Raw genomic sequence first — 13,819 nt, forward strand, 5'->3', positions numbered from 1 at the left:
GGCCTCAACAACTGCGGAAAAGGAAGGCGCGGGTAAATAAATCAAACAAGGAGCCAGGAGCTAATTTAGAAAAAAATTAACTAATCCTCACAAACTATCTTAATTTTTTTATTTCTTTATGGCGCTTTGGACCCACCACTCCCATGAAAGAAATTTAGTTCTGTAAAATCCCCCCTCACACACACACACACACACACACACACTTGAGTTTAACACGACCTTCGAAGCGCACCAAGTTTTTCACTATCGAATAATTCCAGCATTTGTTCAGAGCGATTAAGGGAAAATACGCAAAACTGACATCACGATAGCTAGAACAAGACTCGAACCCAGGTTCCCCGGATTCGCGCTAAGTTTACTTGCCATTGCACCGTCTCGTTCTGTATTACAGGGTGTCTTAACGTAAATTGTTGTTGAAAGGTCTATCTTCAACACAAGGGAAAAAAGGCTCTGTGTAATGGCCCGTCTACAATAGCAATGTCCTAAACTGTGTCCGAAGGACACTCGTCGCTGATTGGTCCACGTGACCCTCTGACGTCATGCGTCAAGTGGGCGAAGGTCCGAACCTATCTGGTCCGAAGACATTCGTCGATTTGATCTTTTTGTCCCAACCTGTGTACTTCGGACACAGAAAAAGAACGAAACCCTCACGATATTTGAATTTCCGGTTCCCGTTTGAAAACGTGGTGTTTGTTTTTGTTATTGAAGGAAATGGAAGGTCTTGTTAGTCACTTATAACTTACATAACTTTCATAAGTTCAATCTCAAACTACAAAGCATCAAAACAGTAAACAAAAACATTTGGTTTGGCACATTTACTGTGCTATGGTGACAACTTTTGAAATCAATACATTCGGACATCGGACATCGCAATTGTGGACAGGGCAGTTTTCGGTGAGACAATTTGACGTCACTCACATTCGGATAAGGACACGGACCACGCACAGGTTCGGACTATTGTAGACGGGCTCTAAGTAACGGAATGAGGGGGAGGGAAGAAATGATCGAGGCGCTTCTGAGTCAGCATCCTGTACAAAGTCTCGTGATGCACTTCCTGTTTCAGTCGAGCGCGCCCGGGCAGTTAGTTCCGCGCGAGCTGACACACAAGCTCAGACATCCCACGCACTTAGAAGAAGAAGTGATTCACCAAGCTGAGTTTCCTTCGGAAAACCGCCAAGAAACGACACATTCAATTAAGGGGGATTATGTATCGCCATCTTTCCATTTAAAATATTTTGATACTGCTTGGAATGAATCTTCTACGCTAAATTTTTTAGCTTGACATGGCATAGGACTTAGATTATAGCTATTTGTTGAAGTCAACGCTTGTGAACTGGTGCTATTATCATGATAGTTGTAGTCGTCCACGTGAAATCATGTAATTTCCTAGCGGCGCTTACAGACTAGATATAGTTATGGGAGATGTGATTTATTCACTGACATGCCAAAAATTATGAAAAATAGTTCAAAATTAGAATTATGGCAAAAAGGTGTAAAATATACAAGCTGGCGGGGCATAATCCCCCTTAACCAACGATCTCATGGCTGGCGGCATATCATTCATTACCTTGGCAATATCCCCGTCACAGTCACAGATGAATGGGAGGGGAACCGAAAGATGTCATCTTGGTTTCAACCGTTTTTAGTCCATAATACTCTTATACAAAGTTTAACTGTCAAAATTTGGCTTCGATGAAGCATAATTTATAATCTAATGTAATACGTAAGTTAAAAGTGTCTGGCTGCTACAATTAGTATTCTCTGTGAAATGATTAGCGTTTAGAATTTAACTTTTTTTTTTTTTTTTTTTTTTTTGGAAATGACTCACCTCAAAGATGGGCAGCCCGCAGTTACGTAAAACAAAATTCAGTTACACTTTGATGTTAAGTTTTACAAGGAATTGCAACTAAAGGTGGTAACAATCGGCCCGTGGGGAAAAATAAAATTTTAACTTTAATTTTTTTTTTTTGTTTCGACATATAGCTTTTGACGTCGCACTGCCCTGGGCAGTATCAAAGCCCGGGTACCAATCATGTCCGCTGCGCACCGGAATATCGGAGCATGCCCACCAGTGACTGACATTAACGTGTAAATAATAACTTTCATATTGATTTCAGGAAATTTCAAGATAGACTGGCGGTGAGATTTCGCTTGAATTCAGCCGCTGTGTGTGACGTGCGCATGGGAGTGGAGTCCCTGGAACAGTGTCTTCAGTCGAGTTTGGGCCACTGTCCCGTGGAGCTCCATCTTAGCTGGTTTAGTGTCAATAGTTGATTACCGAGTCAAGCTCCAAGAGTGCTCAAACGCCTTCTGAGCGAGGGACATAATCCTCTCTCACATACATACTTGCAAGCCTCGCGCCACATGCCACACAGCCAGGCGGTCACAATCGGTACTAGCACTCTCCGGGAACTATTTTCCAATTATCGACAAGCTTTTTTTTATTTCAAAAACTATGTAGCCCCTACCTTCCGCACTTAAGTGCTGCTGTGACAGATAGCTTATTGAAATTCTGCAGTGTCAATTGCTGGGGCACCTGTGTAGCGCACAATAAACCAGCAATTCCATCAACCGAACTGTAAGTTTACTTCCAGCGTGATTTACCTTCCCGGTAGTTGTCGAGTTGTGGCGTGCGCACAGGGTCATACTTACGAGCCCGAAACGTAAGCCAGCTAGTTGTGTGTTCCGTCAACCATCACCACCGTTTCCCGCATAAAGGCAATCTCCACAGGGGAGGCTGCTCTCTCGCACAGCTGGCACCAGGCAAGCTAAACCAACAACTATTTCCCACCTGGAGACGACAGCCGCACTTACAAGAGATCCGGAAACGCAGCAGCATCACATAATTACTTCAATGTAACTCCAGGGTGAGCCACGAAGGAGTGGAAGGGCCGAAACGAGAGGTAAATCCTTAAAGAGAATGTGGTTTAGAGCACCTGGGACTACAATAGTAAAACAGTTGTCAATAAATGGGTGCTGCAAGCACTTATTTTTTGTAGGCGATATTTATTTATTTTTCTTACTCTTCTAAGACCAAAAACAATTTTTTGTCTAAGTATGGCATAAAGATAAAGCATTACTTTCAACAGATTCAGCTAACAAAGTTTGTTAAAGTCTTGTCATTGTCCTATATATATAAAAGAAAGAATAGAGCCCACAATACCTACTGTACTGCGAACAAAAAAATAAGTGATTGCCTAAAGTACCTAACAAAAGTATCATATGTAATGTAACAACATTTTGTACTAATAATTGCAACACTTTTAAACAATAAAATGTACACTCAGTTTGTAGAAATATATATATATATATTTTTTTTTTTTTTTTTTAACATTTCTATAGGTATAATACGATTTAGATTTACTAAGAATATACAAAAATGCACTTATTGTCTCAGATTTAACAGCGTGAGATGAATCTTCCTCCCATTTTAACACTTTTTTTCCTCGTCACGATGGGTTTTACCATATAACTGAATGTTTACACCTAGAGAGTGGTCTTATTTTAGCTTTTGATATGATTTTAATCATGAGATGTCTTTCTACTGAAATAAATTTACATTTCATTAAGGCTAAGTTTAACTTTCTCACAACAAAAAAAAACTTTGCTTGCATTTGACTAAAAATTAAGTGTCATTCAGAAGATTTTGTTTTCGTTTAGCACGACTTGAAAATGGGTCAGTGGTGGTGAAGTTTTGTTTATACATGTCAATATAGAAATAATTTTATATTGTGGTTATTACCTGGGGAAATTACAGGTCCGGAAAGGATAGCCTAAATTAATTAATTAGAATTTATTTAACTAATATTTACCACTTCATCAGTGATTCACCTCATTGTTTAACCCCCAGTCATCCATAATGACCATGCTGACAATGCATTAAATTCATTCACTCAGAGGTCAACACATTTCCAAGTATGGCTATGAAGCTACTATATAACCTAGTTTTAGATATAAATTTTAAACTAAAATAAATTCTGGCACTACATGTTGACTCCCCTTCCATCTGTGAGTGTCCCTGCATTTGTAGTGTTTGTAGGACAGTTTCAATATGTACAGTCAAATTAGCTTGCAGAAAAGTGACCGTCACATTTTAATTTGCTCTGGACATCATTAAAAAAGCATATTTGGCATTATTTTAAATCTTTTCTCAAATGCAAATATAAAGTGTATGCATGTATATAATTTTATTATGTTTTAAAGATTTAATTATGAATTAATTATTGCTACAATGAAAGATGCAGTAAGAAAAATCATTGACACACTGCCTGTTATTTTATAAAGAATTTATATGTAAATTATAAGCACAAGATCACTTCAGTAGACATATTGCTCATTGTCTCTGGATATACCTATATGTGTAAACCGCAGATGAACCCATGCTTCACTAGCAGCCCTACAGGCAGAACACACTCGCATTTAATTATACTGACGTCGTACCTCCGTGCCTTGAGGTTAAAGCCCGGATCACAGCCCTGTCCGCAGCGCGCCCCGGCTTTGTGAATGACGTCACTTCCGCTCCGTGCGCGCGAGAGTATTGCGCCGGCGTTCTGGTAGTGATGGGCAGAACGGTTCATTTGACCGAATCGGTTCTTTTGGATCAGTTCCGTGAAATTATTCGTTCAGAACGATTCGTTCATCTCGTTCATTTCGTTCTTTTCTGTGTATGGGATCTGGCTCTTTTATCAGGTCTCGTAACTCGTTCATCCTTTAGAGTATTAGCTACGTGTTTTTGTATTTGAACATTGCTTTTCGTAGCCAGTGAATCACAGTTGCGTATATTTTATTACTTTTTAAGTTACAAATATTAATATACCTACAGGCTATTTACACTCTAGTGACAGTAAAGTGTTTACATGTAGACCAACACATTTAGAGAAAATAATACAAAAATTTAATATTACTACTGCGATTCAGTATGAAGAGAGACAAATAAAGTACATTAATTAACCAAAAAATTGTAAGTGTGAACATTTGTAGTTACTTTCCCTGTTATTTTTAATTCATACGGTTTTTTTTTTTTTTTATTTCAAAATTTGTGTATGTGAATGTGAAAAAGCAATTTTAAACCACTACTTAACAGTTGACATTTTCAGGTATAGATACTTTTCATGTTACCCTATTTTATTTGATCAGTTATCGTTTGCTCTTGTGAACATGCGCACGCAGTGATTACTAATTCTTCAGACTCCTGACATCATGAATCATTTCATGAACGAATCGGACCGGGCACGTGGCCGGTTCTCATCTTGTTCTCTCGTTCTCTCCGCGTTTTCGTTCTTCCGAATCTTGGAAGGTACCGGCTCTCAAAGAGCCGGTTCTTTACATCGTGAGATTTCGTTCTCTCAAAGATTCGTTCTTTTTGAACGAATCGTTCACGAACGACCCATCACTACGTCCGGGTCTCCAGTCCCGTGCGAGCCACCTTCGAGGCTAGACGCGGCCGCGAGACGCTCCATAAACTCGCCGCTATTATAGCTCTTGTTTTCTGTACTATAGTATGTTATAATCAGAGGTGCCCACCCCCCCAAACACCCTCCGCCTAACCTAATCATGCACCGCCCCCACCCCCCCCCCCCCCGAAATTTTTTATGCCATTTTCTCAATGATTTACTCAATTATTTTATATTATACTTTTTTAGTATTATATTTTATCACATTTTGCATTAATTAAAACTGATTTTCTAATAATAATTTAGGTCATATCAGGTAATATTTCCATCCTGAACCGACAGATGCCAAAACTGCTTTTGTTGAGGAAAGTGCGGGGTTGCCAATTTGATTTACAAAGCACCACAAACGTATTTTCACATTAGAAGCTATAATTATGTAAATAATATACATTTTTCTCGTCTTTTAACCACCCCCTCCCCCCCCCCCCCCTGAAATATTAATGACGCAGTCGGCGTCGTTACACCCCCTTGTGGGCACCCCTGTTATAATCTCTTTTATCATTTTCTTTACCGTGTGCGTGAGTGTTGTTTTGTATCTGGCGTGTCCGCGTGCCAAAACACGTGGACTAACACAACTAGCCTGCACCGCACATTTCTCCAGCGCGTGAGACGTCCCTCGGCAGCTACACGGGCCGGACGGTCCACCCCTGCCTCCCCGCAGGAGGCTGCTCTACGCGAGAGAGCTGGCGCCGGGCAATACAAGAAAACGGCCGAGAGACGTCCGCCACGTCTCCACGTATTCTACGGAGACGGGTACGCGACATTTGGCGCCCGTACCTACGTGTGGCGAACTTCAAGTCCACAAGAAAGTGCGTGCAGTGCGGGAAAAGAGTGTACAGTGAGTGATCAGACAGCGTGAAAATCTACCTGGGACAATGGATGGATTCACTTATCCACTTAGACAGTACTTTTGATCTCACCAACGCGAGGATGCAACCATTCCTTTCCCACGTTTCCAACAACATTGGATTATAATCAAAAAGTTAATAAAGCATTAGGCTATGGGCTAGAGAAATTAGCATCTTGCTATAGATTTTTTTTTTTTAATTTACTCTTTACATGCTCTATTTTTTTTTTTTTTTGCTGATTTTAAACATAAATGCTATTGTTCTGTAAGACTTATGGAGTGCAGGGGTTGCATGCCCTGCAGAGTTATCTCGTAATGGCGGCAAGCTAGGAAGCACAATAAAGAGATGTCTTTAGTAACACAACAGCTATTTTAGCTAATTTTCTAAATAAATGCTTTCTTTCAGCTAATTAGTTTAAACTATCATTCATTTGTAAAAAATATCCTCTATAAAATGCCAGATAACTGCTTAATGTTTTTTTACAGATTTCAAAATTGTTGTATAAACTGTATCGTTTAATAGGTACTTAAAAAGAAACAACTCTGTCTTGTAGACTTTCAGTGACCTGACTCACCTTATGTTCGTACTTTACAGTTTGTCTGGGACACATGTGCATGTATAATTAAATTACTTTAATTTACGTCAGTCACTTGAACTTCAGTTAATCCATAAATACAACACAGCCACCCATATATTTTCCAATTTCCACATATGAAAGTATTATGATTAGCTAATAATAAGAAAACATTCAAGGCTGTTATCTCTTACAGTTTGCTTTACCGGAAGTGTGAAGTAAACCACAGCAATACTACAGTTACTTAGTGTCCCCCCCCCCCCCCCCCAAATATTACCTACAGTTGAACCATGTGGCGATTTTCTGGTATGTAATTGTTCTTTACACTAATTTTCATGGCCAGCATGATTTGTACTCTTTGATGCATCCAAGTTATATGCATCCTGAAAAAAAAAAAAAAAAAACATTACAAATATAAGCCCCACCCAATTAATCCATTTTTTGTTTTGTGTATTATTCTACTAATTAAATCTGTAACATAATGTTTGCTAGCATAATGCACTACCAATTTTTCAATAAAATAAGATTTTTTTTTTATTTTTTTTGGCTGTTTAATCAAGAAAGTTGTACAAAACTGAAACAGAGCTACTTGTAGGTATTTATGTATATCAATATTTAGTTTACAAACATTTAGAATTAAAATATAAATTTTTTATAGTTGCATTAAAAATACTAATTTACAAAATAACAGATGATAATTTTGGGCTAAATAAATGCTAATTTTTCAAGCCCCTAAGCATTACATAAAACAATGAAATGGCTGTTGCCAGGAGACAGAAAAAACATCAACAAAGCTGCCGTCGTCCGGGGTCTCGGGCTCGAGTCCCGGTGTGGCTCCTAGTGGGGAAAGGCGGTTCTTGCTACGTATTGTCCGGGTGGGCGCCAGACTAGCTCGGCTCTAGTCGTGAATTTGGGGTCGTGGATGTATGTGCCCCTGCGTGGCCCACTAGGGCCGGCGGCGGTGTTGCGTGAGATGATGTTTAAATAAGAGACGTGGAGTTGAGGTGGCGGTGTCGTACCTTTTATTCATAGGAGCGAGTCGTACACAATACAACACTCTACAGAGGTCCCCGGGGGGGGGGGGGGGGGGGTTTACTCGTTATTCCGTGGCGCCGTATTGTTTGTGTTCCGCGTTACGTGGGCCTCGGACGCTGTTACGTCTCATACGTCTCACTGGGTACGCGGGTAACGTAATTTCGTAACACAAAGGCGGGACACAAAAGTACACTGAATTAAGGGGGCGCGCACAAGTTACGTGGCACTCGTTACTCGGGTAACGTAAGTTGGTAATACAAAATCCGGGAAACAAAATACACTGAATTAAGGGGTGGACGGTTGGAGACGGCCAATCCCGTATACGAATGTCTCTGCGCGGGTGTTGTGCCCACTGTGGTGAAACACGCACCGCAATTAAGTTTGTCCAAGCTCCCTTGCGGGTTTGTGGTCAGCGCCGTGCGCGTGACCTTAAGTAAAGTTCTGTGAGTTGCGGGAGGCGGCCCGTGCCGTATACTGAAGATCAACCCCGCTGGCCAAGTGTGGTGCGGGGTGTCTTTAAACTGATGCGGTCGGACTAGGTCCTGGACCGAAAAGGGGGACCGGGTACTCACGGAGAGGTAAAGTAAAAAAAAAGGGGTTCTGTTAATTAGTGACTATATTTACCGGACGTTACTTTCGATGAAGACAAAGGCTGTTGCCCCTCCGTGGGACGTAGGTCCGCCCCGGTCCGTGAGCTGTGCTGAACTGCCGAACTGGCATGGCGTCCGAGGGAGGCTCGGCCTCTCTTGCGCCAGGTTTGACCTCATTACGCTAGACTCTAAATGGGTGTGTCTGGAAGAGACTTTATTGTCGCTAAAATCCTAATTTAATGTTCCAGGAGGAATGGGTACGGTTCTTCTCTTGTCTATTCAGGTTTTCGCGGGTTTGCCTTTAATCGCTGTTCGGCTCGCCTGACTCGGGTGGGCCATGGCCAGGGGTGTGTTCCGTTAGCGGGAGCGTATACTGGCGGGTGCAGGTCGGGCTCTGGGGGGGTCGTCGGCCGGACGACGTCAAAGCAATGGCTGTTGTCATTGAGATTATCAGAAACTATAATGAAACTTGCTGCAGTACCCAGCGTTGCCCGGGCTGAACACAGAGTGAAGGGGACCTTTTTTGAAATCAGATGTAGTTAGTAATTGTCTTCTTAATTTGAATGTCAAGTGTGCAAAATAATTTGTATTACTTTCAGATTCCGACAGACGTTCTGCCAGTGTATAGTTATTTACCTATATATATATATATTATATATATATATAAATTGGTGGTCTGTATGTTATCTAGACTCTATAAAACACTATAGAAAAAAGCTGAAAAATAAGAATTACTATTATTGAAAAGATTCCATTATCTTGCTAATGCTTGGCATGCATTGCAATGCCTCATTCAGTTTTATTTTGTAATAAGTTTGAAGTAGTTACACATATACAAATCATCTAACCATCTCTCTAAATATATATTTAGCTCTATACATCTATATAGCTCTTTATCGAACCCATTCCATTATCTATACCTCCCTATTATCTCAACTTATCTCTCATATTAGTGAAGAGTAACTATCATAATGCTTTTTAAGTTTGACCACCTTTAAGCTTGTTAAGGGGATTGGTGCACCAGCATCGTATTAAAAAAAAAAACAATATATTTGGTAATTATTCAGCTGCTGGAGAAGATTTGAACCATTCTGGTGTAATTTTTATTTTATTTTTTTATTTTAATTAAGTTATTGCTGATTTTCGGGAATTTTTAAAATTCAAGCTTTATTAAAAAACTATAAAGAATTCAGTGGTAAAACTTTCGCAGATAAATTTTCAGACACGGGAGATATGACTGTGACCATTATTTTATCTGTAATCATTATTAATTTAACGTATCTACAATTTGAATTTTAATAAATGAGCTGCTACGAAATTGCATGATATTCATTTGCGAATTTAATAACATTCGCGTTTTCATTTGTAATTCAAACGCCTACATATATATGTCGGCTGAATGATTGACTTTATTTTAGTCTTTAGCTTATTGCAGTCGGACCTAAAGTAAAAACGTAGCTGTAGAAATTTGAGCAGCGTGCAATCTCGGATACGAGGAATTATGGAGCGCGCTGGACAGTAGTGACACCTTGCGACAGTTTCTCTAACTTTTTGCAGCCTGCCACAGCTGTCTGCTGTTTACGAAGGGGAGATGGGATTTCGCGGGAAACTGATATGAAGGTCAACGTACTCATTTTCAGTAGATAAGAGAACGTGTTTGGTCTAGCTCGGCGTATAATTGAATGGTTATTCTCTGTTATTATTTAGCACAGTGATTTAGTTAGATGTTTTTTGTTGTAAGCGTGAGATTTATTCAGGAATAAAATGCCGAAGAAACCTCCACCAAGCAGAGTACACAAAAGAACAAAACTATCGAAAGCCATTATAGCACTTAGAAAAAAGAATAAAGAAAGATAAGAGATTATTTTATTATAGCTTTTTTTTATCATACATTTATTTTTCAGAGTTGCGTATGTACAACGCGATGGACGCGATGCGACAACAGAAAGATGTGTAAAATTGTAAACATGTTTTTTTTTTCAGCAATGCGTGAACCATTAATAAACTATACTCAACATGTATCCGTATAATTACGTTTGAATTTTTTTTATGACAGGCATCAATGTTAACAAGTTTATTAAGCCACAGACTTTTTTCAGAAAAATAAGTGTAGCAGAAAACACTCAACATAGTCTCACACAAAATCAGTTTACATGAATGCAGTTTTAAGAAGTAAGCTACGTAAATAATAGTTAAACATTATTTAATATCTGCTGGTAACGTTTCCAAGTATCAGCTTCGCCTTCATTCACGAACAATATTCGTGAGCTTATTTATTTATTTTGCTGGCGTTTCGTTGGTGACTGTTAGGACTGCAAAATTAGTAAACATTTTTCACCCTATCCTGAGTTAAATCTAAGTGTGCGCGGTTAGATGAGGACCTAGATATGTCTCAGGCTTACGCCTTTACACTCTACTCATGCATTAACCATGCGCGTAAGGGCGCGTTGCCATTGACCTGTAGGATAGTCTCAACAATCCTCTACGGACTCGAAAAATGTCACCTGCTCATTGGCTACTTGACTTGTGACAACTGTTTGTTGTAATGCCGGTGATTCATCGTTGATTTTGTTGAGGAGTTTTCAGTGATTCAGAGCCTCCCATTTAATTGTGGCCGTATTGAAGAAGCATTACACATGTTACATGCTTGAATTCATAGCGAATGTAAACCACAAATATTTACTGATGTAGTGGTTGGTAAAAAAAAAATATTATTCGTATCGCGTCCATCGCTTCGCGCCATGTTGGCTCCTATATTATATGGATTTACAAAATATAACGATTCATTTACGACACTTAAGATAAAGTGTGTAGGATTTTAAGAATTCACTTGAATGAATATTTAAGAACATATTTCAGGATAACTTGTGAAGACGCTCGTACAGACGGCACCGGTTGTGATGACTCATTGTTACCAGAGCAGGGGCCATCTCGTGTACACGAAGTGGCATGCGAAACCTCAACACAACTCGAAAATCAGTGAGTGTTACATTGAAATGTGTCCGCTACAAATGTTCAGGAATTATAATTTTGAAATCGAGTAGAAATATTCCTGCAATTAGCATTAAGTATATTTTAATAGACATTGAAAGCGAATCATTAAGTAGCTTCAAAATCCAAATACCGGAATACAGATAGTCTGTAACAATACAGACCTCACCGACTAGATATGGTCCAGATTATTAATACTAACACATTTGAAAAAAAAACTGACTAGTTAATGAATATGTTGAAATTTTGTAAACCTGTTACTTAAGATGATTGGTTATGTAATAATGTCTCTTGGAAACTACATAAGATTTTAACTGCTTTTATTTCTCCATAAATTCGCAAATCACCATGGCGGCCATTTTACGATCACGATTTAGTTCTTAAAGCACTAAAGCGATCCGAGCCGCGTAGTGTATACTACTGCGAGGTTGCCGAAGTAGGCTCGGGTCGGCACGAATTTCGCTGTGAAGAAACAAAGGTTTTTAATACATAGAAAATTATCCCAAAGCCGAAATTTGTACAGTAGTAGAATGAACATTTCTTAGTAACACGTCAAAAGTTTAAGTACTGCCGCAAACCTTGTGTGTCACACCGAAAACGAGCAGTTAAGTCCAAAATGAATTTTTTTTGCAACGATCCACAATAATGGATATTGCAAATGCAGTTTATGGAGTAGACCGTCAGTATGGAACCCAAAATAATCTAGAAACATTGCCCTATCTGAGGATAGTGATAAAAAGCACAAAGTTTAAACATGTTTCTATAAAATAGACCTTTTAAATCATTAAAGTTAACGAATTCACTTTCATTCAATTTTAAGGAAATATAAATACATCTTACATAAACTTAAAGAGCCCAACGTGGAAATCGCTTAAAGTAATCGTTGTTGCATATTTATTCATCTTTAAATTGGTATATTTTTTAAGTGTCTCATACAATTAGTCTGACCACTAAAGCGATCCGAGCCGCGTAGTGTATACTACTGCGAGGTTGTCGAAGTAGGTTCGGGTCGAGACGAATTTCGCTGTTAAGAAACAAAAATTTTTAATACGTGGAAAATTATCCCACAGGAAAAATTTTGTACAGTAGTAGAATGAACATTTCTTAGTAACACGTCAAAAGTTTACCGATGAAACCTTGTGATCACACCAATAAATGAGCAGTTGAGTCCTTAATGATAATTTCTACAATGATCCACAAAAATGTTTCGTAAATGTAATAACTTTAATACTTTTTTAAGTCGGTTCTCATTATGGCACCAAAGTAATATAAAAGAATTTCCTACATGGTAACTGTGATAAACACCTCAAAGTTTAAACGTCCTATTATTAAATTGGTAATTTTAATCATAAAAGGTAAGAAAAAAATATATTTTTTTTATAGAAATTTGACTACATGTTACATAAATATGTTGAGCGTAACGTCAAAATCACTTCATAAATATTGTCTGTGTTTTTTTTTTTTTTTTAAGGTTTAAATGTGTATATTTTGAGTGTCTGGTACAATAGTCTGACCACTGATGTATTTCAAGCTGCGTAGTGTGTGGTTGAGCAGTGTTAAAGTCGCTCGTGCTGGGACGTTTTTTGCTCCAGAAAACTAAGGTTTTTAATGTATGGTAATTCCAGACTGAATTTTACTCTGAAAGAATAAAAGTTTCCTAACTGCAAGTGATTTTTGCTGCAAACGTAGATAAAAATCTTCCAGGATGCAATTTGCTTAGGTAAAAATGTTAGTATGATCGACTCTTTAATTTCAAAATTATAAATAAATAACAACAATAGAACTTCCCGGAAAGTTGTGATAAACTGACGATATTGCGCGAGTAGCAGACCCGTACGTGACTACAGAGAAAGGCTATTTTCCTTGACCGTTAGGATTTCTGGGACGAACACCCTCTCACAGCTAGGGTCATAAAATACGGTCAAACTCCTGCAAAAACATCCACCACCGCTCTTTGCCACTAGCAATTCAACGAAGTAAGCTAGGCGCAGCACTCCAATGAATTAACTTAGAAAAAAAAAATACTAAATATGTAATTCTATCAGTACATTTTACAACACAACTTATGTATTATTTATTTTCTGGAAAAAAATAATATTATCATACGAATTATGTTATAAATGTGACAAAACTCAATAAGCACATTAACGGTGTATCGTTTTCTTCAATTGTAATATAGTAAACTAATTTCATACAATTAAATATATATATATATTTTATAATATAGGCTACATTAAAATTTTGCACAGTTCTGATCTAAAATAATATAATGTATTAGAAATAAAAAATAATTATATTTTTTGGTATTAAAATAATTTTTAATAATAA

Source organism: Bacillus rossius, chromosome 1 (genome assembly GCF_032445375.1).
Source record: "Bacillus rossius redtenbacheri isolate Brsri chromosome 1, Brsri_v3, whole genome shotgun sequence".
Classification (NCBI taxonomy): Eukaryota; Metazoa; Arthropoda; class Insecta; order Phasmatodea; family Bacillidae; genus Bacillus; species Bacillus rossius.